Here is a 24,984-nt window from a genome sequence, read left to right as displayed (position 1 = left end):
ATTTTGCCGTGTTTCCCTTCTGGGAACCAAAAACTTCTCAAATAAGGAGCCCTCATCCCCTATTTATAGGCAAAGCCTATTCGTGCGAAAGTGCCTGGGATGAGAGGGCTCTCTGGTACGAACTGGGCTATTGGCTCTTTTCGTACGAATGTGCCATTCGTACGAAATGGCTTCAATACAAAATCGACCTGTTTTTCACTCTAATCTATACAATAATCAACACACGCTCTATCTATCATATTCGCACAGTGGCGGACATACAAAATATGCACCTACAACAATCCATACCTCCTCAGCAAACAATGCCTCAACAACAGGGGTAAACTTCAAAGCAATAATCGACTCTGAGGAAGCAAAGACAACAATCTGCAGGTTTGTTTATGATGATTTCTTTGGTGAAATTCCAGGTTTGGATGATCTTCCAGATACGAACTTCTATGATGAAAAGAGATTAAAGTCTATGGAAGAAAAGATCAAGAAGCTCAAGACGATAAAGCTGAGATGAGTGATAAAGTGATGTGTCTTGAAGCTTAGAATGTAGTTTTGAATGATAGAGTTCAGATTCTTGAAGCAGAGATTCTTCAGCTGACTACTTCCAACACAATGCTTCTTTCAGAGAACGAACAGTTGAAGAATATTGTGGATGATCATGAAGAAGATAGGAAGCTAAAAGATAAGAAGATGGAAATGGTATTTGATGTATTTGAAAGTAAGATGGGTCTAAGTGTTGAAGACGAGTTCAATCAGATTGAAATCTGAAAAATCGAAGCTCGAAGGATTGAACGAGAACGTCAGGCAGCTGAAGCAACGTCTAAAGCATCGAAAGATAAAGCTAAGTTTGATGATATTCTTGATATTTCTCAATTCGCCATCGTTGGTCAACTAGTGACGGTCGCGTACAGTGAAGAAGAAACTCAAACGTTGGCAGGAAAGTGATGATCCCACTAATGATCATAAAGATGATGATGATGATAATGATCAGGGTGGTAGTGGTTTTCAGATTGTGAGCAGGAAGGGTGATGATAGATTGATGGATTATTTGAATGATAACCAAAATGAAGAAAGAGATGGAGATCAATCTAAGAGGGAGAAAGATTCTGGTGCTCAACACGATGAAGAATCTTCTAGAATCTTCATGGATGTTACCTCACTAACAACCGTTACAAAAGATAGGCCGAGAACAATATATCTCTGTCTCCACGTTGAAGAAGGTGAATTTGTTCAAAACTATAGCGTGAAGAGATATCAAAGCTGATGGGTATTAATGGAGATTCCTTCACTTTTGATTTCGAAGATGAGCTGAATGAGATTGATGCTGAACAACCAGAGAATTATGTGTTTAAAGATATACCAGAAGCGAACAATATTGATGATGTTGTCGTGGAGGATGATTCTGACAATGATGAATGCTTCGGATATATGGGAGAAGGGTCAGAGGACTTCCCAACATTTCAAGAATTTTTTGCTAAACATAATGAAGATGAGTTACGGAAAAAGGTTAAAGAGAGAGTTAGAGAAGGAGAACCACCAAAGATGAGCCGCGAAGAACTACTCGAAGCTCGTAAGCGCTGGTTCAGGATGATGCCTAATGAAAGAAAGTTTAAAAGGCCTCTGGCGTCCTTTACGAGACATTCAGATGCATCTTTGGGTGATATTCTCTATTGGGGATGGTTTGAAGACTTGAAAGTTATGCTATCAAGAGAGAATTCGGTGTACAGTACTTCAAGTATCTCGTAGACATTAAAACTCTACCGTGGTGGGACGTGCAGGAGTTGTGCCAGACAAAGTTGCTAAACTACGGGATAAGGTGGACTAAACAAAGGCTATGGAAAGTGATAAAGTATGAGGCGAGACATAATTTTCCTAACTTGAAGCCTCGTTATCCAAAGAAGATTGTGAAGATAGATGCAAAGACAGGAGAAAAAGACATCACTCTGCATATAAAGAGACCACACGCAATGAGAAACATGCCGCTGAGGAAGATCGAGCAAGATTTTTATGAAGATTCAGAGGTTGGTACTATGATCCTCAAGCAGCTGAAGCAGTGATTGGTCTAAGGAATAAAGAAACGTGGATGTGGAGAGGAGTTCGGATACTAGACCCAATGTGGCTAGTTAATCTATCAAAGAAAGACGTTGAATGCTTATTCTTTACGAAGATATGGTACTTAGAAGCTGATAAGATTCAAGCGATGCAATATCAGAACATTATCAACGTGTGACACGAGAAGGATATTCATTCTAGACGCATGTGGGAGACTAATTGGAAAAATATAGAAACAAACGAGTATCTGAAAGAAAAGAAATGTGAAGAAAGGTTTGAGGCTAGAGCTAAAAAGAGCAACATTCTTAGGAAGTCCAAAGTTTCCTAACAAGCATGTGCCTAGAGATCAGACTCCTATTCCTGAACAAGAAGGACAAAAGAAGAGATTCTCAAAGTTCTTTGGTACAAGTATGATGCAAAGAGAATGGTGTTAAAGAAAGGCAGATATGAGAAGTGAAGTTATGAAGACCAAACGTGACTGCGGCTACATCCAAAGGGGAGTTTTGTGAGTGCATAATGTCTACAGCCTCGTCTATGTATCGTGTCATGATTTATAGATTATCGTGTAAAAGTGTCGGGTTTGTAATGTAATAGTCCCTTCACACGAAATGATCCATTTGCACAAAGGTGAGTCGCACAAAGGGGTTACCCTATAAATAAGTGTGTGAGTGTTGTCATTTGTAACTTTTGGCAATTGAGTAGCGAAGCTCTGCCAATTTGGTTTCTCGAATCTGTAACTTCAAACTATCAATGAAACAAGTGATTATATGTGATTTCTTGTGTGTGTCATCTCTCCAATTGGATTCCGCACAATATGAAGAGTTAATTTGAATCGGCTGGAGGATTTACAATAGCGAAACGGTCCTCACAACTGTCCAATTCTCGATCAATTTATAGCTGAATTTCAATGTCGTCGTGTCGCACGACCAATTTCCCTTATCACCTTCGCGTAACGCGACGGGGTGATCTAGGGCTTAGGTGGCGTGAGTCACCATGTAGCTGACACGTGGTGGCATGTGTCTCCGGTCGAAAAATGAGGCACCGCATCACGCGACTGCCTTCTACCATTGTTGTCGTGTAGTGCGACGATGCTAAAAATGGATTTCGTCGTTTTTCATTCTGGTTCTCATCATACGTGTTCGGGGTCTCGATTATGAATTGTTATGAGGCCTTTTTGAGGGTTGTTACATTCAATTTTTAGTGATTTGAGAGAGAAATAAAAGAAAATGAACAAATTGAACTGTCCAATTCTCGATCTATTTATAGCTGAATTTCAATGTCGTCGCGTCGCACAACCAGTTTCCCCTATCACCTTCGTGTAACGCGACTGGTTGATCTAGGGCTTAGGTGGTGTGAGTCACCACGTAGCTAACACGTGGCGGCACGTGTGTCCGGTCGAACAATGAGGCACCGCGTCGCTCGACCGCCTTCTACCATTGCCGTCGCGTAGTGCGACGATGCTAAAAACTGGATTTCATCATTTTTCTCTCTCGTTCTCGTCGTACGCGTTCGCAGTTGACGTGTGTGTGTGAGGTTATATTTTTAGATATATTTTAGGCTCTTTTTACTCGCGAATCAAGTTTTAAATTTACAAAACATGATAAAATACTATCACTCTACACACGTTAGGGCAAGTGCACCCATCGCGGATGAAGTATAATGATGGCAAGATACCGAGGTCGTCCAAGGGCAGAATTGCTTTTAGTACCAGTTTATTGTTAACGTCTAATCTAACCAAATTTTGATGGAAAGTTTTGAAAGTTATAAAAAGATAAACTAAAAAATAAAAATAAAATAAGGAAAAACAAATAGACAAGAAGGAATCACTTGGTTCCAACTCCTCTTTTATGTATCCTGATGTGTGTAAAATGCAACATATAAATTACATCAAATGAGGCATAAAACTAACCCTTTTTAGTACTAATGTTGGAAAAAGTGTGTTTTTGTTTTCCTTTGGTATTTTCAGGACCAAATGAGCTTAAACGAACAAAAGGAAAAGGAATAAACGTGGCACGCCCAACCCCTCGACAGCATCTCCACAAAAAAAAAAAACAAGAAACAGAAGGCTGACTACGACCCTTGCCCACTGGACATGGAGGCGTGGTCAGATGTCTGCATAAATGTACAAAGCTGTGGAAGCTTCTATGCCCACCACGGGGGCGTGCCCAACTCAGCACGGGGTGTGGTCAACGCTAAGATTTGCAGAATCTTGCAAATCTTGATAGTACAGATACACTTTGGCACACGGGGCCGTGACCAGCGAACACGGGGCCGTGCCCAGCAAACGCGGGGCCATGTGGAGCCTAATGCAGACAATTGCAATTAATGAAGGAAGAGAAAGGAGATGGCCACGGGGGCGTGTCCAGCAGACACGGGGCCGTGGCCGGGCTTCTGTTCAGGCTATAAATAGGGGTGCTTGGTTCTCTTCAAAGGCATCCCTTGGCAAACCACCTCTCTCCCACTTTGCCACCACTACAACACCCACATCCACCACCATCATCCATCATCCACCTTAGAGTGTGTGTAGTAGTCTCGGGATCCAAGATTGATCGTAAGAGTTCTTGTTAATCAAAGGCCCTGGCTAAGTCTCTTACATCACTTGGTGAAGACAACCATTTAATGTATTACTTTTGATTTTTAATCTTTTCGCACTTTTTATTTGGTATTGTATTAATGACTTTAATAACTAGTTTCTTATGTTGAAGGTAAAACTTCTTTATCATTTGTCCGTTGTGTCTTGGCATTACTTTATTGTCTATATAAAGTAAAAGATTTTCACCATTCATATCTCTACGGTCTATATAGAGACATGTTGGCTACCTGGTCGGGGGTTAAGGGAATGGTTTAGTAAGGTTCTTGCCTTGTTCAGTGTATAGATCATTCAAGGACCTGGGTCAAGCTTACTTGGACCTCCTTCAATACCCATAGGTATTGGATGGCGGGGGTGCGAATGGCTTGATCCCTTCATATGTAGACTACTATTAACACATTAAACCGGCTACTTGGGATTGTATCCATGCTGACTCAAACCACTTAGCCGAGGGTAACGACACCTTCAAAAGAGGGGCCTACCACTTTTCGCATTAATAACTTAATTAATTATCTTTCAATATTCCGACCCTTTGGGATTGTATCCTTGCTGACTCAAACCACTGGGTTGAGGGTAACGTCACCTTCAAAAGAGGGGACTACTATTATAACTAAGATAATCTCTTAAAAAGTGCAAAAGTGCGGAAATTATCAAAGGATACATTAAAGGCGAGTCGGATCCAAGTGATGCATCTTGTCTATCTGTTTTTATTTTTATTTTTATTTTTATTTCAGCATTTTTAGTTTTTATTTTTCATGTTTAAAACTTTTTCTCAAAAATTTTTGTTTGACTAAACGTTGAGGATAAACCGGTAGTAAAAGCTCATGTGTCCTTGGACGACCTCGGTATCTTACCAATGCTATACTACGCTCACGATGGGTGCACTTGCCCATGTGTGTGTTTAGTGTTAGTAGAATATCGTGTTTTATAAATTTAAAACTTGACTAATGTGTAAAATGGGCTTAAAATATCAATAAAAATCATAACACACGTTACACACACCAAGTTTTTGGCGCTGTTGTCGGGGACACAGGGATTTTAAGGAAGTTAGGAATCAACGGCCTAATCGTTTTTCTTATTTTTCTGTTTTTTTAGGATTTATTCTAGATTTTTCAGCTTCTGCAGACTTCAGCACGGGGCCGTGCCTGGTCGGACACGGGCCGTGCCCAGCATCCTTACTGGCAGTTTTTGTTTTCTGAGTTATAAAAGGGTGACCACGGGGTCGTGGCGGTGCAGCACAGGGCCGTGTTGAACCCTCTAGTAACTGGGATCCAGAAAACAATCACTGTAACCACGACCACGCGCCGTGGTCAGTGACCACGGCGCCGTGGTGAAACTTCTGACCAACAATCTTTTTATTTTTATCGCAGGACTTGGGACCCAGGCGCAGCACCTGAACTTCCTACGCAGTGCATGAGCTCCAGTTCCAATAAAGATATAAAAGAACCTCTAGACGAACCCGAACGCTTTCTAAGAAAGAGACTTAAAGCTAAAATCCAAGAGAAAGTTTCGGGTGACCCACTTCCAATGGCGGATCAGCGTACCCTAATGGATTACCTACGGCCCATGGTAGGTAATCCCGGCGCCGCTATCAATGGACCGAATGTCGATGCCAACAAATTCGAATTTCGGCCGCATTTGATACAAATGCTCCAAAACTCCGCAACTTTTCATGGGCTTGCGGACGAAGATCCACATTTACATATTACCAATTTTTTGGAAATATGTGATACTTTTTGGATTAACGGGGCATCAAACAACGCCATCCGCCTCCGAATGTTCCCGTTTTCACTAAAGACCGAGCTAAGGCTTGGCTTAACACCCTCCCAAGTGGTTCGGTAAACACTTGGGATGAACTAGCCCAAAAGTTTCTATATAAGTATTTCCCTCCTTCTAAAACGGCTAAATTAATTACTGAAATTAATACATACTCAAAAGAGGACGGGGAATCCTTATATGAAACTTGGGAAAGATTCAAGGAGCTATTAAGAGATTGCCCTTATCATGGTCTTGCAGTATGGCAACAAGTATCCACTGTCTATAATAGGTTGTTGCCACACACAAGACAAATGCTCGACTCTAGCTCCGGGGGACTTCTAGGTAATCGTCGCCCAAATGAAATTTATGTCACACCCCGACCGCGTTAAAACAACAAACCGCGGCGGAAACGTCAGGGAGTGTCATAACAGAATCATTGTTTCACAACACATGGATTAAAGTTTCGTTTTATTGTATTAAGTTTATTACATTGTATTGAAATTAGAAACAAAACATGAACAAATTGTCTTTCTTTGTTATTGAGTCACTAAGGCCTCGTCCATTCCTACGTGAGTAAGCATCATAATCATTGTTAAACATCAAATTATGGTACCTGAAACATATGTGAAAATACGTCAGCATAAAAATACCGGCGAGTACATAGGTTTTGTGAGAGTATCGGATTCATTGATTGTTTACATGTTGCAATACCTCGTTAGACTACAAAAGTTGATAGTTGAAAACCTTGTTTGAAAAGTGTTTGGTATTGCAATATGATTAACCAACTCAAAACAAGTTAGTTATAATTTATAAAATCTCGTAGCCATGAATCTTAACCCAAAACATTTGTTTGTGTAACCCAAATCGTAAATCTTTTTTTGTAATAAAACTCGTATGGTTTATATCGTTAAGAAAACTTTGTAGTGCAACTTCGTTTTGAAAACATTCGACCAAGTGATCTAGATAACGCAACGGTATGTAATGTGTTAAAAGCACTTATATATAGGAAGTACCAGCGGCGTATCCACCATGCTTTTATCACATTACCCCCGCCCCGTTACCTAATCACTTACCATAACCCAATTGTTTGATAGTTCAAGTAGTTCCAATTGTTCAAATTGTTCAAGTAGTTCACATAAATCAAATAGTTCTAATGGTTCAAATAGCTCAAGTAGTTCACATAGATCAAATAGTTCCATTGTTCAAACAGTTCAAATAATTCGCATAGATCAGTAGTTCCAGTGGTTCAATAGTTCAATAGTTCCAGTGGTTCAATAGTTCACGTAGTTCTAGTGATTCAATAGTTCATATAATTGAAATTGTTGTGTTTAGTATAAACCATAGCATTTGTTTAGAAAGCTCGAAATCGTTTAGCACATATGAATCACCCCAAAACAGTCGAAAATGGTAAAAGAGGGGAACTATGTACTCACATTGAATTGCTAGGTATCCTCGATTAAAGTGAACTAACAAGCTCGGGCAAATCAAGGAATTAAGTGGCACCTAGTATCGGATCACTAAGTTAATAAATCGATACCTAAATTGGAAGATCGGGTAGAATGAGGTCTTGTAAACCAAATGAGTATTGGAACTCATGTGATATGGTTTAACAAAGCCTACATTCTAAATCGGAACCTATCCTAAGTGCTTACGACCCGTTACAACCCATTAAGGTAGCTCACGCTACTTTAACGCGTCGTTCGCGCAAAAGCGCGTTCGAGACGCCTAACTAGTCCTATGACAAGTATTATATGCCTAAACATGTTTAAATATGTTGCATAATCAGTTTAAGTGACAAAAGTTAGGTTACATTTGCTTAAATTCAAATTATGCATGAAAATGGCATTTTGGTCATTTACCTAAGGTATATAAACTACCTATCATACAACTAATTAAACTAAGTGACCATAAGGTATAACCTCGGAAGGTTATTCCCTATATAACTATGGTCCCTAATTGTGCTTGGTCGGATCCTAATGATTGGCCAAACGGGTCGGGTTCGAAAGTATAAGCGGTTGTTTAGACTGCTTATCTTATATCTTATGACCCTATACAAGCACTAGACTAAAAGTAACGAGCTAAACATGTTTAACTAAGTTAGAAAACAAGTTTGATATCAAAACAAAGTGTTTTGATACCCAAAGATAGTTTCGTGGCAAAATACACATACACACGTACTTTGACCGAAACTATGACTCGTCACTACGCCTAATCAACGTGGTAATCAGTAGGTATAGTCACAAAGGACTATAACCATCGTGATTATGCTCACGTTACAAAGTTTAAACGAACTTTGTGTTGACCATTGACTGGTCAAAGCAGAAAGTCAAACACTGTTTGACTTTCACGCTTGAAAAGCAATAACAAGCATGAAAGAAACTTACAAAAGGTCCAAGCATGATCTAAAATACTCAGCTATGATGCTAAGGCTTCAACTTAGAGTAAAAATCAGATCAAATGTGAGGAATGCAAATGAATCAATGTGGGTATTTATAGATTTTAGACAACCATTAGGATCATTTCTCAAAATTTGAGCTTTAATCCTAGCCATCCTAGTGTTACCCATAGTTTACAATACAATGGGACATCAAAAACTATCAAATGGTATTGCAAAATAAGGATCAAAACTATCAAAACCAGCTCAAATGTGCAAATTCAATGCTTTTGTCTGGTCTGTCGCGGGCTGCGTAGACCCAGATAAGTTCTTACGCGTCCCTCCTAGACCAGTTTCACAGATTGTCAGTTTTAGTCCCTACAAGCCCAAAACTTGGTTTTTGAAGCATTTTTGACGCGTTTAAGCCCCGTTAACCCCATTTAAAGGCTCCACAATGAATTTAAAGTATAGGTAACTTAAAATATGCTTGAAAACATCTCGGATGTCGGTTCGTTTGGTCGTACGGTTGCGTTGTTCGGTTAATTACGAGGAAAACTCGAACGTAAGCGAAAACGATCAAAATTGTGCGACGAATGGTATTTTTGCATTCCAATCACTAAAATAAAATATTTTAATGATTAAAAAATTTTTGGATGTCCGGATATGTTCAGAACGTAAGATATGCGCGAAAATGAAAACTTATGCACTTTTTGACGCTTTTAGTCCCTGGTTGATCAAAAAGTTTATTTTCGCATACCGAACCCCTCAAAGACTATTTCTAAGATATGTAAAGGATATTTAGGGTATGTTTAGCTTATGATCAAGTTCCGGAATGTTCGTTACCATACGAATCGGTATACTTTCGCAGTTTGACGCAAATAGTCCCTGCGATCGAATAAACTTGTTTTCGACACACCAAACCATCCAAAACTTATTTCTAAGTTATGTAAGGGTTATTTAAGGTATTTTAAGCCTATGTCACTATTCCGGAGTGTTTGTCGCGTTAAACTGATTACGTTTACGCATCAGTTCGCGTATAACTTTCCAGAAACCGATTTAAAGCTCGAAATTGAACAAGAATTGATATGTGCAAATGATACACATATTTATACAAATCCCAAGTATGAAACACAAGATTTCATTGGTTTTGTATTTGTATGATGGTCGTAGAGGCACAAATGTCACAATTTATAATCAAATTGAGAAAATTGCTCAAAACAATTTTCAATCAGACACTCCGCGAGGCACAAAATCTATTGGCCCGGGCGCCCATGAGGTAGATGAAAGCACTTCTTTACAACCCAAATCGAGGCCCTCTCTTCAAAAATCAAAAAGTTAGAAATGCCAAAAACGGCCTCGGTTATGGCTTGCGAAGGGTGTGGTGGGCCACATGAAAATTGGAGCTGTATGAAAGAAATGGATAATCAAACGGAAATGGTAAACTACATTGATAATAGATCTAGGCCGTCGGGTCCCCCAACGGGTACCTACAACCAAGGATGGTGTAACCACCCTAACCTTGGTTGGAGAGAACCCGGCAATGGTAGTAATCAACAAAACCAAAACCAACGAACAAACTTTCAACAACCAAGAAATGAGTCACAAAATTTCTCTCAACAACAACAAGGGGGACGAGAGAGGCTTTGAAGATACTATCTCACGCCTCATCTCCGACATCGAAAAAAACTCGGATCGATTCCAACAAATGGAGTCGAGCTTTAGAAATCAACAAACTAGTATTCAAAACATTGAAAAACAACTAAATCAACTAGCTCAAAATTTCTCCGAGAGACCACAACGCGCGTTACCCAACAATACCGAGACCAACCCAAAGGTGCAAGTGCATCTCATAACATTGAGAAACCGTACCGTAGGTCCCGAGGAGGCTCCGCTACCTCCATCCGACAAAAGTCCACCCATTCAACCCACGACGTCGCCAACACCCCAAAAAGAAACAACTCCTCCGCCAAATCACGAACCTACTAAGAACCCCTTGGTGCCCTACCCCGGTCGGTTACTTCACCAAAAGACTGATGAGCAATTCATAAAATTCATAAACTTACTAAAACAATTGCACATCATTCTTCCATTTGTTGAAGTCCTCACTCAAATGCCTAAATATTCAAAATTTATGAGAGACTTTCTCACTCACAAAAGGAAAACTGAAACATTGCAATTAGTTAATTTAAGTGAAGAATGCTCCGCCATACTACTCAACAAACTCCCACAAAAGAAAATCGACCCCAGAAGCTTCACCATCCCTTGTTCCATTGGGGGATCACCTATACGCAACGCGCTAGCCGATCTTGGGGCTAGTATCAACCTCATGCCCGCATCAATGTTTGACTGACTCGGACTAGGTAAAACAAGCCCCACAAAGATGAGCATACAACTCGCCGATAGGTCTATCAAATATCCACAAGGTGTCGTCGAAAATCTATTGGTAAAAGTCGGAGACTTTGTCTTCCCGGCCAACTTTTTCATACTCGATATGGAGGAAGACACCGAAGTACCACTCATTCTAGGAAGACAATTCCTAACCACCGCTCACGCAATGGTAGATATAAGTGGTGGGAAGTTAACATTGAGGGTCGGAGACAAATAGATGGAGTTCGGGGTTGGGAAAAGAGTAGAAGACGACGACCCGGTCAACTACATGGATGTATAGACTCAAGCTTGGATGATGCTCTCCGATGGCGCAACATGGGATGCAAGACATCCCACTTGGGTAACATATGACTGACTTTGGGTCTAGCCAAGGACCCTTAGAAATGTGGCGCACCATGGAGGCATTCCGCGGAACTATCCTTAGTTTTAGTTTAGATTAACTTTTATGTTTTCTAGTTTAGCTTTACTTTTCAGGAATAAAATACACTCGAAAAGGTAGAGGTTACCAAGGGAAAGAATAACCCACACCCCATGCACAAAAACAGAGCCTCTCGACAATTTTCCATCATTATAGCAAGTTCAGCACGGGGCCGTGCTCAGCCAACACGCCCCCATGCCCGAGGTTCTGCAGAAAATGCCCAGTACAGGTACCTGGACACGGGGCCGTGCTCATTGAACACTCCCCCGTGCCCAGCCTTCTGTTTGTTTATGATACTGGCGATCTGACCACGGGGCTGTGCCCGAACCATCACGGGCCCGTGGCCAGACGCCAAATAACACAAAACTTTGTTTTTCAACACCTTTTTACACATTCAATCAACCTAAAATCTTATTTTTGGGACACATTAAGGACAATATGTAATTTAAGTGTGGGGGGATGCTAAAACCTTGAATTTTGCAAGTCCTAATAACAAGCCTTACACAAAACTCTATTGGAACTGCTAATCACCCCAATTTTTTCAAAAACTTTTCATTTTTTTACTTGTCTTGGTTTAATTTGGGAATAACAAGTTCTAAAAAGGTTATATTTTTACAAATTTACAACCGATAGCGTCGTGATAAAAAGAACCAACATAAGAAAATTAAGAAACGGCATGACAAATCTAGTTAAAATTTGATTATATATACTTGATCACATTATAAACCCATTCCCACAATAAGTGAGTTTTGAGCATTTATTGAGCATACAAGCATACATCTTTAAACTAAATGCTCATTTTCGTTTCTTGTGTGAATAGCCGCTTGGCTCTTACGACTCTAGAACTTGCCATGACGATACATTCCTGATCCTTACCAATTTAAACCCAAGTAAGTAAATGACTAACATAAATACAAAGAAACGGAATAAACGTGGCATGCCCGACCCTTCGACGACATCTCCACAAGCAAAAACAAGAAACAGAAGGCTGACCACGGCCCGTGCCCACTGGACACGGGGGCGTGCTCAGATGTCTGCAGAAATGGACAAAGTTGTGGAAGCTTCTATGCCAACCACGGGGGCGCCCAACTCAGCACGGGGCGTGGTCAACGCTAAGATTTGTAGAATCTTACAAATCTTCATAGTACAGATACGCTTCTACACACGGGGCCATGCCCAGCGAACACGGGGACGTGTGGAGCCAATGCAGACAATTGCAATAATGAAGGAAGAGAAAGGAGATGGCCATGGGGGTGTGTCCAACGAACACGGGGCCGTGGCCGGGCTTCTGTTCAGGCTATAAATAGGGGTGCTTTGTTCTCTTCAAAGGCATCCCTTGGCAAACCACCTCTCTCCCACTTTGCCACCACTCCACCACCACTACAACACCCACATCCACCACCATCATCCATCATCCACCTTAGAGTGTGTGTAGTAGTCTCGGGATCCAAGATTGATCGTAAGAGTTCTTGTCAATCAAAGGTCATGTTTGGCTAAGTCTCGTACATCACTTGGTGAAGACAAGCATTTAATGTATTACTTTTGATTTTTAATCTTTTCGCACTTTTTATTTGGTTTTGTATTAATGACTTTAATAACTAGTTTCTTATGTTGAAGGTGAAACTTCTTTATCATTTGTCCGTGATGTCTTGGCATTACTATACTGTCTATATAAAGTAAAAGATTTTCACCATTCATATCTCTACGGTCTATATAGAGATATGTTGGCTACCTGGTCGGGGGTTAAGGGAATGGTTTAGTAAGGTTCTTGCCTTGTTCAGTGTATAGATCCTGCAAGGACCTGGGTCAAGCTTACTAGGACCTCCTTCAATACCCATAGGTATTGGATGGCGGGGGTGCGAATGGCTTGATCCCCTCATATGTAAACTACTATTAATACATTAACCCGGCTACTTGGGATTGTATCTCTGCTGACTCAAACCACTTAGCGGAGGGTAACGTCACCTTCAAAAGAGGGGCCTACCACTTTTTGGATTATTAACTTAATTAATTATCTTTCAATATTCTGACCCTTTGGGATTGTACCCTTGCTGACTCAAACCACTGGGTTGAGGGTAACGTCACCTTCAAAAGAGGGGCCTACTACTATAACTAAGATAATCTCTTAAAAAGTGCAAAATTGCGGAAATCATCAAAGGATACATTAAAGGCGAGTCGGATCCAAGTGATTCATCTTGTCTATCTGTTTTTATTTTTATTTTTATTTCTGCATTTTTAGTTTTAATTTTTCATGGTTAAAACCTTTTCTCAAAAATTTTAGTTTGATTAGACGTTGAAGATAAACCGGTACTAAAAGCTCTTGTGTCCATGGACAACCTCGGTATCATACCAACGCTATACTATGCTCACCGCATGTTAGGACCGGTTTGACTCCGAAACGATTGCGTATGACACGTTCGACGTGCGGAATCCGTGAACGTGAACGACCGAAACACTCGAGACGTACTCAATCTGTGATTCTATAGAAACGTATGAAAGTGTACAAGCAACACGAATCACCTTTTGCCTTTCTCTCTCTACTTTCTCTCTCTAGCTTCTCTCTCTAACCTCTCACCTCCAAAGCTCCAAATGGCAAAAGTTCTAAATGAGAACCCTAATGGTTCTATTTATAGGCCAAAGGTGATAAGGAATCTTTCCTTATTTACAATAATGCCACCTTGCCTTTTAGTAACAAGATATTACATTATAATCACTAAAGTTCTTCTGTTTCTGCTACGAACGGAAATGACGGAGGCGATAGACATTACTGCACTAACAGACTCCCCCTTGGATATTGCCGCAGTCAATCCGTAGTCAAACTCGTAGCGACTTTTCTTTCTCTCTCTCTTGAGTCTTCTTGAATATTTGACACGTATTCAACAATATAGACTCCCTCTTGCTCAAACAGAATCCCGGTAGATCTGTCTTCAGCTTCAGCTCCCCCTTTCGGTACACTCTTTAGGCTCCCCCTTTCGTCAAGCTTCCGTGCTTTTGGGATCGACACCTTGCTTTCCGGTTACAAGCTCTTCTAGGAACGATACCTGGCTACTTACACGCTTCCGTTTGCGTTGAGCTCGTCTTCAGACTCCTTCTCAGACTCGGCTATCGGGATCGTAGTCTGGAATATCATCTGGAACACTCATACGTTTATAAGTGACAATGTTTTGAAATTGTCCAGAAATCGTATTCTGGCTCTTTTAAACTTTCTAAATCAAGATCCTGGTATTAAGATATAATAATATGAATATATCCAGGATTATCTTGACTCTCTCCCCCTATCAAAAAGCTTCATAGATTTGGCAGTATTTAAGCATCCAAAATTAAAAACTGACTCTTTTACAACAGATTTTAACAATATCAGCATCCAAATCCTTCACGGTTAATCATCCAAGGCCAACTTAATGACCTTGGAGATATCACAAACTGTTTTTGAATTTTTGATTTTAAGGTTTCAAGTTTCAAATTAATGAACTTGTTTTATTTTCAGAAACACGATCAGCATACTTAGATTTTGAAACTTAGCATTCAGACATCGGTTGTCGAAAATAAAGCAGAAATCAAAATCTTTTTGTATTTTTCTGAAATATAAAGCAGTAAAGAAATATTTACAAATATATTTACAGACAATATTTTTGTTTGAGTATGCGTCAGAGGATCATATCAGTTTTTGACAAGTCACAAGTACAGTTGAGCTTAGTTACACATTAAGAATTAAACAATTCACTTAGATTGTCGATATATTTGTCCACTTAAATTTTCATACAAATTTCAACTAATTCAGGATACGTATTAGATGTTTTAAGAACTTAAACTCATTCATGTGTCCCACCTCTTGAATATACTCCCGTATCCAGAATCCCAATATTCAGTCTTACAGGTGAGTATACTACAATGATATCTGTACATAAATTAGGTATGCGAGGGCCGAGGGATCTCAGGTCGATACTTCCGTATGCGCAGAGAGATATCAGCTTCGACTTTTTGGTATGTCCCCTTTAGAGGATCTTTTAGTTACAACAGCAGCGACTATCAATTTTATTATTTCATCTGCATACTGAGGGTTTAAGCTATGTTTCAAGCATTAGCAGAAAGTATTATCCAAGGACTAGGTCAGAACTTCCATTCAGCAGAAGTCCCGGAATAATACCCCAGACATCATTGAGCATAAAGACCTAGTATATCAGAATACGAGACCTTTCAAACGAGATTTCAGGGGTTACCTATATATCCAAGTAGTATTCCCCACGAAATAAGCAAGTTTGAATTTAGGTTTATATCCCGAAAAAGTTTACTAAATGTATAAAAACCTATCGGCATATCATCAGTGAGACTGTTTAACGCTATTTAATCATTACATTTCTTTAGCATACTGTAACTGTCTACTGATGTACTATCATTTCCTCTTTTTACACAAAAACTCAATTTTTGAATTTTATCATGTTTTTGGCTTTTTCAAATTTTCTAATATTTTTGGATTTTCTGATAAAATCTATATCTTACTCCCCCTAAAATTCAAAACCATTTAAAGAAAATTTGATAACCGATGTAGATAGCTTTGTCTCACCATCCATTTTCTGCTTCTCATGCTCTAATTGATAGTATCATGTTGTCAAATTTTGTACCCTCATGATTTACAACACATTGATTTTTACAGTTTGAAAACCGTTTTTCAATCTTGTGAAATTAATCATGTTTGTTCAGTCGTGAGGGTTTCGGCATATTCAATCAGAACTTCCCCTGATAACAAACTATTTTCCCATTATGATTTCAAAACACTTAAGTTTGTATTAATCAAAATGGTTTTTTCGGAAAATAAGTTTTGTTTGATTCACACACGGGGTTTATTCATCATCTTGTTCTTTCATCAACTAATACGAAAGTTAAATCAAGTACAACTTAATGTCCTTGATAAAACATTTCTCAAGAAAGATGCTGATTCCTACTCCTCAATTACCAACCTGGGAGTTCCGGCAAATTCAAATAACATATTTTTGAATTTTTGTATTTTTTACAAATTTAAAAACAACATATTTTTGATTTTTCAAATTTTGACAAAATGAAAACATATTTTTGGTTTTTAAATTTTTCAATTTTTAGGGTTTTGAAATATTGTTTATTTATGTACAGAAAACAAACAAACTCCCTGTTTCAACCAACGCAGGGATCAGCAGCCTCCTGTGCCAGGCTGCTTCGAGTCTCCTTTGGTTGACAATCAGTTTTCTTCAGAAGCACCTGCACATTCAAAGTATTCAATTACTTGAACAATTTAGCCCAGGTCTGTTGAACCTTAGGCATTTCAACACAATATGCATCATTCAGCTTCGGAAAATCTTTGTCATTTTGTAAAAAGACTTTGTCAATTTTGACTTCAACCTTTTCATCTTTTACCGAAGCAATTTGTTTCTTAACACTCCATGTTTGACCTTTTGGAGTCCCTTGTTTGTAAAAATGTGACTCTTTTTGAACATTTGGACTCTGAACAACAACTTTTGGTTTCCAAAACTGGTTTGGTTTTGTTGCATCAACAGTTGTTTTCCAACTTTGTGTTGTTCTAAGTCTGGGTGTCACAGGTTTCCATGTTTGTTGTGAGTCAACCTTTGACATTTTAGGCTTCCAAGTTTGCTTTGAATCAAACTTGGTTGACTTCTGAGTCACAACATCATACTTCTTTTTCGTTTTAGCACCAACAGGTTTCAGATTTGGACACTTTCGACCAAGATGTCCAATTTGATCACATTTGAAACATGTTCTCTTGGACACATCTTTGACCTATTGTTGTCGCCTTTTCTTTTGAGCTAAGAACTCGGCATTAGACTGTCGTCTAAATTTTAGTTCTTTCTCTTCTTCTGACGTTGTTCCATGAACAAAATTCATTTTTGCTTGAAAATTTGGAGTTTCATTTTTATTCCAATTTTGTTTCTTCTTATAACCCAACCCAGCCTTCATGTTTTTCTTCTTGAAACCAGGTTTGTTATAAAAAGTTTTGTGACCTTTACCAGCAGACTTTTGAATTTCAGATTTTTCAATCGCAACCATTTTGAAAACTTTGTCAATCTTTTCTGAAATCACATTCTGAATCGGGAATACAACATCTAAGAAGAATTTGTCTGATCCAATCATGGTATAAACCAATCCCTTTGAATCATCATTCAAATTTTTCTCGGATTTTGTGTTCTTCAGATATCTATCATGAAGATTTCCTTCATCTTCATCTTGTGATTCAGATTTACCTGTATCAACCCACTCTTCTTTCAACACACTTTCAACGACTTTACCTACCACCTCTGAATCATGAGAATCATCAGATTTGGAATAGGTTATGTCAATGTTGTCTGGCAATTGATCTACCATGTTGAAAGCTTTTTCGACCTTTTCCTCATCATAAAATGCAAACTTTTCCGGTGGTGGAACTTGATGAAACTCTGAGCCAATGCCTTTCTTGTTCTGCTCAGACTCACCATCACCCGGTTTTATATTGAAAATTCGTTCAAGCACATATGACGACACGTGATAACTTTTTAACTTGTTGTTTTCCTGTTCTAAATCAACAATCTGTTGCTTTAGCTTAGCAACATCCTCAATATAGGAATTAACAACATCTTGTTTTATAGCATACATTCGTTTAAGTTCTTTGGTTGTTTCACATAAATGATTCATTCTTGATTGAGCATATTTCATTTCATCTTTCACCTTTTCATATGATTCTTTTATAATGTGATATGATAATTTCATTGAGTCATATTCTTTCTTCATTTCTTGAACCACATTCTCTTTTTGTGAACATTTATTTGTCGTTTTCAAAACGTTTTCCTTCAAAACTTCATTTTCTTTTTCCAATTTGTTACATTTTTCTGAAAGCTTTTCATCATTTTCTTTAAAAACTTTTTCTTTTTCTAGCATTTCTTTGCATTTTTCTTTAAAAATGTTTTCAACTTTTGTGAACTCTAGATCTCTTGTTCTGAATTGCTCATCTTTTTCAGTACAAGCTCTGCATGGTTCCATGCATTTCTTGCACTGAACAATCAGTTTCAAGTTTTCAGAATCAGAATTTACCTCAGTGATTGGCACTTCGGTGTCTTCAGTAGCTTCTTTTTGCTTTTGATCTGCATCATTTTGTTTTTCTTCAACACTGACTTCCTCACCAACATCACCAGCTTCTGACTTCACATCCTTCTTTTCTTCTTCTTTTACCTCTTCTTCAATCTGATGTTCTACAAAAACAACTTCTTTAACAACTTCTGCTTCAACAACCTTTTCAGCAACCTTCTTCAAATTATCCACCATCTCTTCAACATTTTTCTTCATTCTTTCCTCATCCCTTTTTCTCAAACATGACAGCATAGCATATATGATATCCTTTTCATACTGTTTAACGTATGCATCATCTTTCATCACCCTTCTGTAGTATTCAGCTCTCAACGGGACAACAAGAAGAACATCATCAAAAATTATGTCTTTCTTTGGAACAACTGGTTCTCCTTCTCTGTTGTAGTAACATTCTCTCTTCTTATCCCATCTTCTGTTGCTGACAGCACTTTCATATTCTTCCTGCATCTCATCCATTCTGTTGTAGACCACATTTCTTTCTCTGTAAGTCTTCTCACTCAAGATATCTTCTCGAGTTTTCTCCTTGATCTCAACTTTTTCTTCATGGATTTCAGCAGTGTCTTTGTCTTTGTTTTCATCTTGAATCTCAGCAACGAAAACAAACTTTCTTTTCTCTGTAATAGCCCTTCCATGAGCTGTTTTTCGAACATTTTCCAAACGATCTTCTTCTGGACAAATTTCGCTCCAGTCAAACCCTTCATCATCGTGAATGACAAAACAGGCTCTTGATTTCTCTTTGGGTTTATCTTCGATTAATTTCGGCTCTTCTCTGCTTCGGTGGTAGATTGCCTTTCGATAATAGTCATCGTTGAAAGGACGTTCATTTACTTCAGCAACTTCTGCATTCTTACACTCTCTTTTGAAATGACCCTTTTGCTTGCATCTGAAGCAGGTCACTTTTGACTTGTCGAATCCGAGCTTCGTTGATGGACCACCAAGAGATTGTTTCCAAGTAATTTCCATGTATCTTTGAGCTCTTCGAATGCAGCTTCCCAAACACCAACGAATATCAATAAGCTCCATTTCCTCTGGATCAATCTGGTCGTAGTCTTCTTTTGTCAGTTCCGAATTACCGATTTTTCCAGCTACAAGACCTTCATATGATTCCAGAACGGATGCAAGAAAGCTCATTTGCTGCTTTGCTGCATTGATGCTCATCGAAGGAGAATTCTTTAGTTTAAGAGCAATGTTGCACAAAATCTCCTCTCCATCTTCAGAACTAGTTTGTGAGGATGAATGATATCCAGAATGATGACTTGTTGACGTTGTTTGTGGTTCCTTCATCTTTTCACCACTGAATGCTGTCTTTGGTGAACCAACGCCTTTATCAGAAGGTACACTGCCTTTGTAGTACAATCCAACATTCTGTTGATGTGAAGAACCAGTCATTTTGCTTTGCTTTTGTAGCTCCAAGTCATGACTTTCAATCTTTTCAAACAAAGAATCAAGAGAAATTTCATCGTATGAAGCATCATTTTTTAAGATAAAAACAAACGTTTGCCACTGATCGACTCGTGGTAACGCTTTAATTACTTTATCTATAAGTTCCTCTCTTGTTTTGTCAATTTTAAAACATTCAAGCTCGATTTTAAGGTGACAGAATCTCTCTATCATTTGCCTCACCGATTCTCCTTTTAAACCATCAAAAAGATCAAATTCTTTTTTAAGTAAAGCGATTTTGTTCTTTTTTATCTGTTTGCCACCCTCAGCTTTAACACGTAAAGCTTCCCAAACCGATTTGGATGACCCACTATGATTAAGCAATGCAAATATATCATTCCTAATTGCTGACTGTATCAATGCAATCATCCTTTGTTCGGCGGCAAATTCTGTCATCTCTGGAGAATCTTTTGAACGGTAGTTCTTCACCTTTGTCATCTTTTGGCTTTTCGTATCCATACTCTAGACAAAACCAACTTTCATGCGCATACGCTTTTGCCCAATTGATGAACCGTTCTTTCCACCAAGTGTTGTCTTCAATACTTTCAAGCGTTGGTGGCTTTGAGTGCGTTCCGTAAAAGTTATCATGCTTGATGTTCTCATTCATCGCCTTCGTGATGGTTTTTGGTGTAACATTTGCAATTTCGGATGATTCGGATGTGAACGCGTTGAAGAACGTGTTGTAAAACTCTTTAGCCATGATGGTTTTTCTTCTCGAATCACCTGAATCAATCACGTAAACAAATGATTAGTTTAAAAATATCAAGCAACTTGTACGTACGGGAGTTTGAACAGTTGGACAGTGATTTGTGCAGTTCGATCGAATACACCAGCCGATCGAGTGAAACGGCCGAACCAAGACAGTGCTAGCCGATCGAACGAAATGTCCTGCTAGCCGATCGAGCGAGATGTCCTGCTAGCCGATCGAGCGAGATGTCCTGGTAGCCGATCGAGCGAGATGTCCTGCTAGCCGATCGAGCGAGAACTATTTCTGGCCGATCGAGGTTGTTAGCTGAATGAAGACACTACACAAACAATCACTACACGACAATGAGTAATGCACTTATTTGTTTTGCTCAATTCTTTAACATATCACGTGCATTTGTTAAGTGGCACTTAATTCTCATAGGGCCTCACTTATGAAGTGGCTGACAAAGACTTTGAATCATACAACAATGATTTAACCGAACAAAAGGTGCAATAGAATTCACATGCAAACTATTAATGGTAATGTCTGACAAATTATATTAACCAAGACTATTGATTGGCCGAAATGTTGGTGAATCTTTACACATAAACCATGTGAATTTATGAAATCATGTGAATCAAAAATGGCCGACAAACAGAATAAAGCTTTGAATTTAACTTGACCGCTAAACGTTTTAATATTTGATTTTAATTCACATCAAAGTGGGTCGGTTATCTTGACCAATCATCAACAGTAGCCGATACATTTATATCATTTAGTCGGTTGTGATGTCATCTTTACAAAGTAAAACACATGGGTCTGATCAATACTGATTAAGTTGTCTGATAAAAATTGATTTTTGTTGACAAAATGTGAAAGTGTTGATTTAAAAGGATGATGTGTTATAACATGATTTGCTAATCGATCGGTTGAAAGTGATGTGTTATACAATAATTTGCTGTTCTATCGGCTGAGTTTGACAATGCAGTGAAACGGACAAGTATGCTGGCCGGTTGGCTGAATACTAGCCGATTGGATATGTGTGACGGTGGATCGAACAAGAATGCTGGCCGATCGGCCGGACTAGCCGATCGGCTGGGCTAGCCGATCGAGTGGGATGTTCGATCGAACTTGCTAGCCGATCGAGTGGTTGGTTCGATTGAACTTGCTAGCCGATCGAGGCAGCTAGCCGATCGAGGACAATGTACTGGCCGATCCAAGATTCCTAGCCGATCGGCTAGAGTCAATTAGGTCAACCCTTTTAATGAATGTCAGGTAAAGCTGCTGTTCGATGAGATATAATGAAACAAGTATTCTTCACGTGCAAAACGATGAATTTTCACATGCTGACTGACACTTTAGTGAATTGATTAAATGTGTATTTTATCTATTGAACCGTTAATTTTCAATTCAGTCAAATCACATCATGACCATTCCACTAATGCTTCATGATGAGGATACGTCCCTAACCGGACCGAATCATGGCTACAAACAGATCGGACCGGGCCTTGCACCACGAAACGAACCGGACCCTACGATGGTCCGGTGTAACTAACTAGGCCCCACCTCCATAACCGTCATGACAGCGACTGGTCCGACCCTAACTAACTCGCCACGTCAGCACACCCAAAAGCTATAAATACCCCGCCAAAGCCTCCAGCAAGGGGTAATCGCTACTCTCTCTCTCCCTGACTTATTTCCTCCTCACAAATACTTATTCTCACGCCCGAGCTTGGTCACAGAGAGGCCCCCCTCCCTGTGACGAGGCTAACGGCGTGCTTGTCTCTTGTGATCTTGCAGGTCTCTTATCGGATCGTCTGAAGTTCTACTCTGGCCAGTTCGCATCAACTGGTTTTTGAGTCTTCAGTGGCGCCATCCCCTCGAATTCACATAATTCATTTCGTTGTTCTCATTTTTTCGAAGTAATGGCAGAATTACCAGCAGTAGTCTCCACCAGTCCTTTCCCATCTTACAATGATATATGGGAAGGAAATGCTAATTCCACAATCGCTCCAGCAGCAGTTATCGCTTCAGCAGCCTCGATAGGCTCCACATCGGCTCCTCCAGCTGCAAATGTTGTGGGTGGAAGTTCTGTCACCACACTGTCCGTTACCGCTCCAGTTGTCACGCCACTACCGAGTTTTGACAACGCTTTCCTCTTAAGGAACGCTGATCTGTTGCGACAGTTACAGCAGCAACAGCAGAGAGATGAGATGCTGCAAAGTCTCCGAACAAACTTGTTTACTAGTGCCTACTCAGGGGGAAACCCTGTCTCCGTCGGTCCTTTTGCTTCTGGATCTCTGGTAAGTTCTATGATCTCCACTTCTATACCACATGTTACACAATTCTCATCCGTAACAAGTGCTCCGATGAATAACGGTCTAAACGACCTGTTTCTCCAGGGATCTCTGGGTTTAAACCCCCAAGACCAAGAGCTACTCATGCCATATCATCCCACGTATATGACGTCGCAGTCGAAGTTCACGCTACGGATTGTCAATGCTCCACTCCCAGCTAAGCTGAAGATGCCTCCCACGTTAAAATTTTACGATGGTACGTCCGACCCGGACGACCACATGTTCGCGTTTGCCGGAGCGGCTAAGGTCGAGCAATGGCCAATGCCGGCTTGGTGTCTTATGTTCGCCCAAACTCTCACCGGATCGGCTAGAGTTTGGTTCGATGGGTTGCCAGAGGGGTCGATCGACCACTTCGAGGACTTCCGACGTATATTCTTGCAAAACTTTTGTCAGCAGCGTCGCTGCAAAAAAGATATTACTGAGGTACACCACATCAAGCGCCGCGACGGAGAGTCCGTAGAGGATTTTATAGACCGTTTCAACCGAGAAAGTATGCAGATAAGTGGAGCAGTAGATCAGCTCCGAGTATCGGGTTTTTGTCATGGTGTACGGAACAATCAATTGGTGGAAAAACTTCACGAAGATCTCCCAAAGACCATGGAGACACTCATGGAACGGGCTCGAGCTTTTGTTCGAGGGAAGAGTGCTTGCGGCCAACCGAACGAAGCGACTGCCAGGAGCTCCAAAGCCCGAACCACGTCATGGAGACGGAACGCATCACCACCAAAAGATAGGAGCAATAACTGGAACAGAAACCGTGGTCCGTATCAAAAATCCGATCGAAGCAGTTTCCGGACAGGAAACGTACGATTCAACAGTTTCTCTGAATTATCAAAATCGCCGAGCGAAATCCTCAGCACGGAAAACACTCGATTCCCCACGCCATTAAAGCAACGGCCCACTTCAGATAAGCACTCCAAGAAGTATTGTGAATATCACCGAGACAAAGGCCATACAACTGATGAATGTTGGGCTCTAAAGCAAGAAATCGAAAAGGCCGTTCGATCCGGTAAACTCTCACATCTTGTGAAAGAAGTAAAAGATGGAAAGAAGCCAGCAACGGTAGTTGACAATCCGAACACCGAACCGGGAATCAATATGATCCGGTCAGCAGAACCGAGAGGAATTAAACGGTCGAACCAACATATGGCAGCATGGATGCGTCAGCCGACGTATTTTCCTCCGGTCGACCCCGAAGACGCTCGAGACGGACCGATCATAATTTCAGCTGTTGTCGCCGGACACCTAGTTCGACGTATTTACGTGGATGGAGGAAGCGCCTTTGAGATCATGTATATCCAGTGTTTCCAACAGCTGAATCCCCAAACAAAAAGGAAGTTAATCGAAGTATCTACCCCATTGATAAGCTTCTCAGGAGAAGTAGTCCGTCCGATAGGACAGATTACTCTTCCAACCACATTCAAAGATGGTAGCAAAAGCAGGACGGTGCCACTAACTTTCCTTGTTGTTCGAACTCATTCTTCGCACAACATAATACTCGGACGCCCCGGATTACGAGCTCTTGGAGCGATCAGTTCGACAATACACGGAGCTATTAAGTTCCCTACCGAAGCCGGTGTTGCAACCATCTGTTCAGAATCGAATTCACTGGTCACTGAAGTAAGGCATACAGCCGAAACAAGCTCTAAGAAGTCTGAAGTACCTACGGAACTATGGGCAATCAATCCGGATTTCCCCGAACAACAAGTGGCTATCGGCGCTCAACTCCCAAAACGAACGAAGAAAGTTTTATGGGAATTGTTAAGCAACTCGATAGATGTCTTTGCGTGGCAGCACTCTGATATGCAGGGAGTCCCCAGA

General features: G+C 40.1%; 1 non-coding gene across 1 annotated transcript; it reads right to left on the bottom strand.

The window, feature by feature from the left end:
- Positions 1-6,537: 6,537 nt before the first annotated feature.
- Positions 6,538-6,644, bottom strand: LOC118489484. The gene has a single exon (XR_004887504.1). It is a non-coding gene; the product is annotated as a small nucleolar RNA R71 (small nucleolar RNA).
- Positions 6,645-24,984: the final 18,340 nt, after the last annotated feature.

The sequence above is a fragment of the Helianthus annuus genome, chromosome 17 (genome assembly GCF_002127325.2).
Source record: "Helianthus annuus cultivar XRQ/B chromosome 17, HanXRQr2.0-SUNRISE, whole genome shotgun sequence".
NCBI classification, from domain to species: Eukaryota; Viridiplantae; Streptophyta; class Magnoliopsida; order Asterales; family Asteraceae; genus Helianthus; species Helianthus annuus.
Note: the sequence above shows the minus strand (reverse complement) of the source record. Positions and strands in the feature narration are given on the sequence as shown.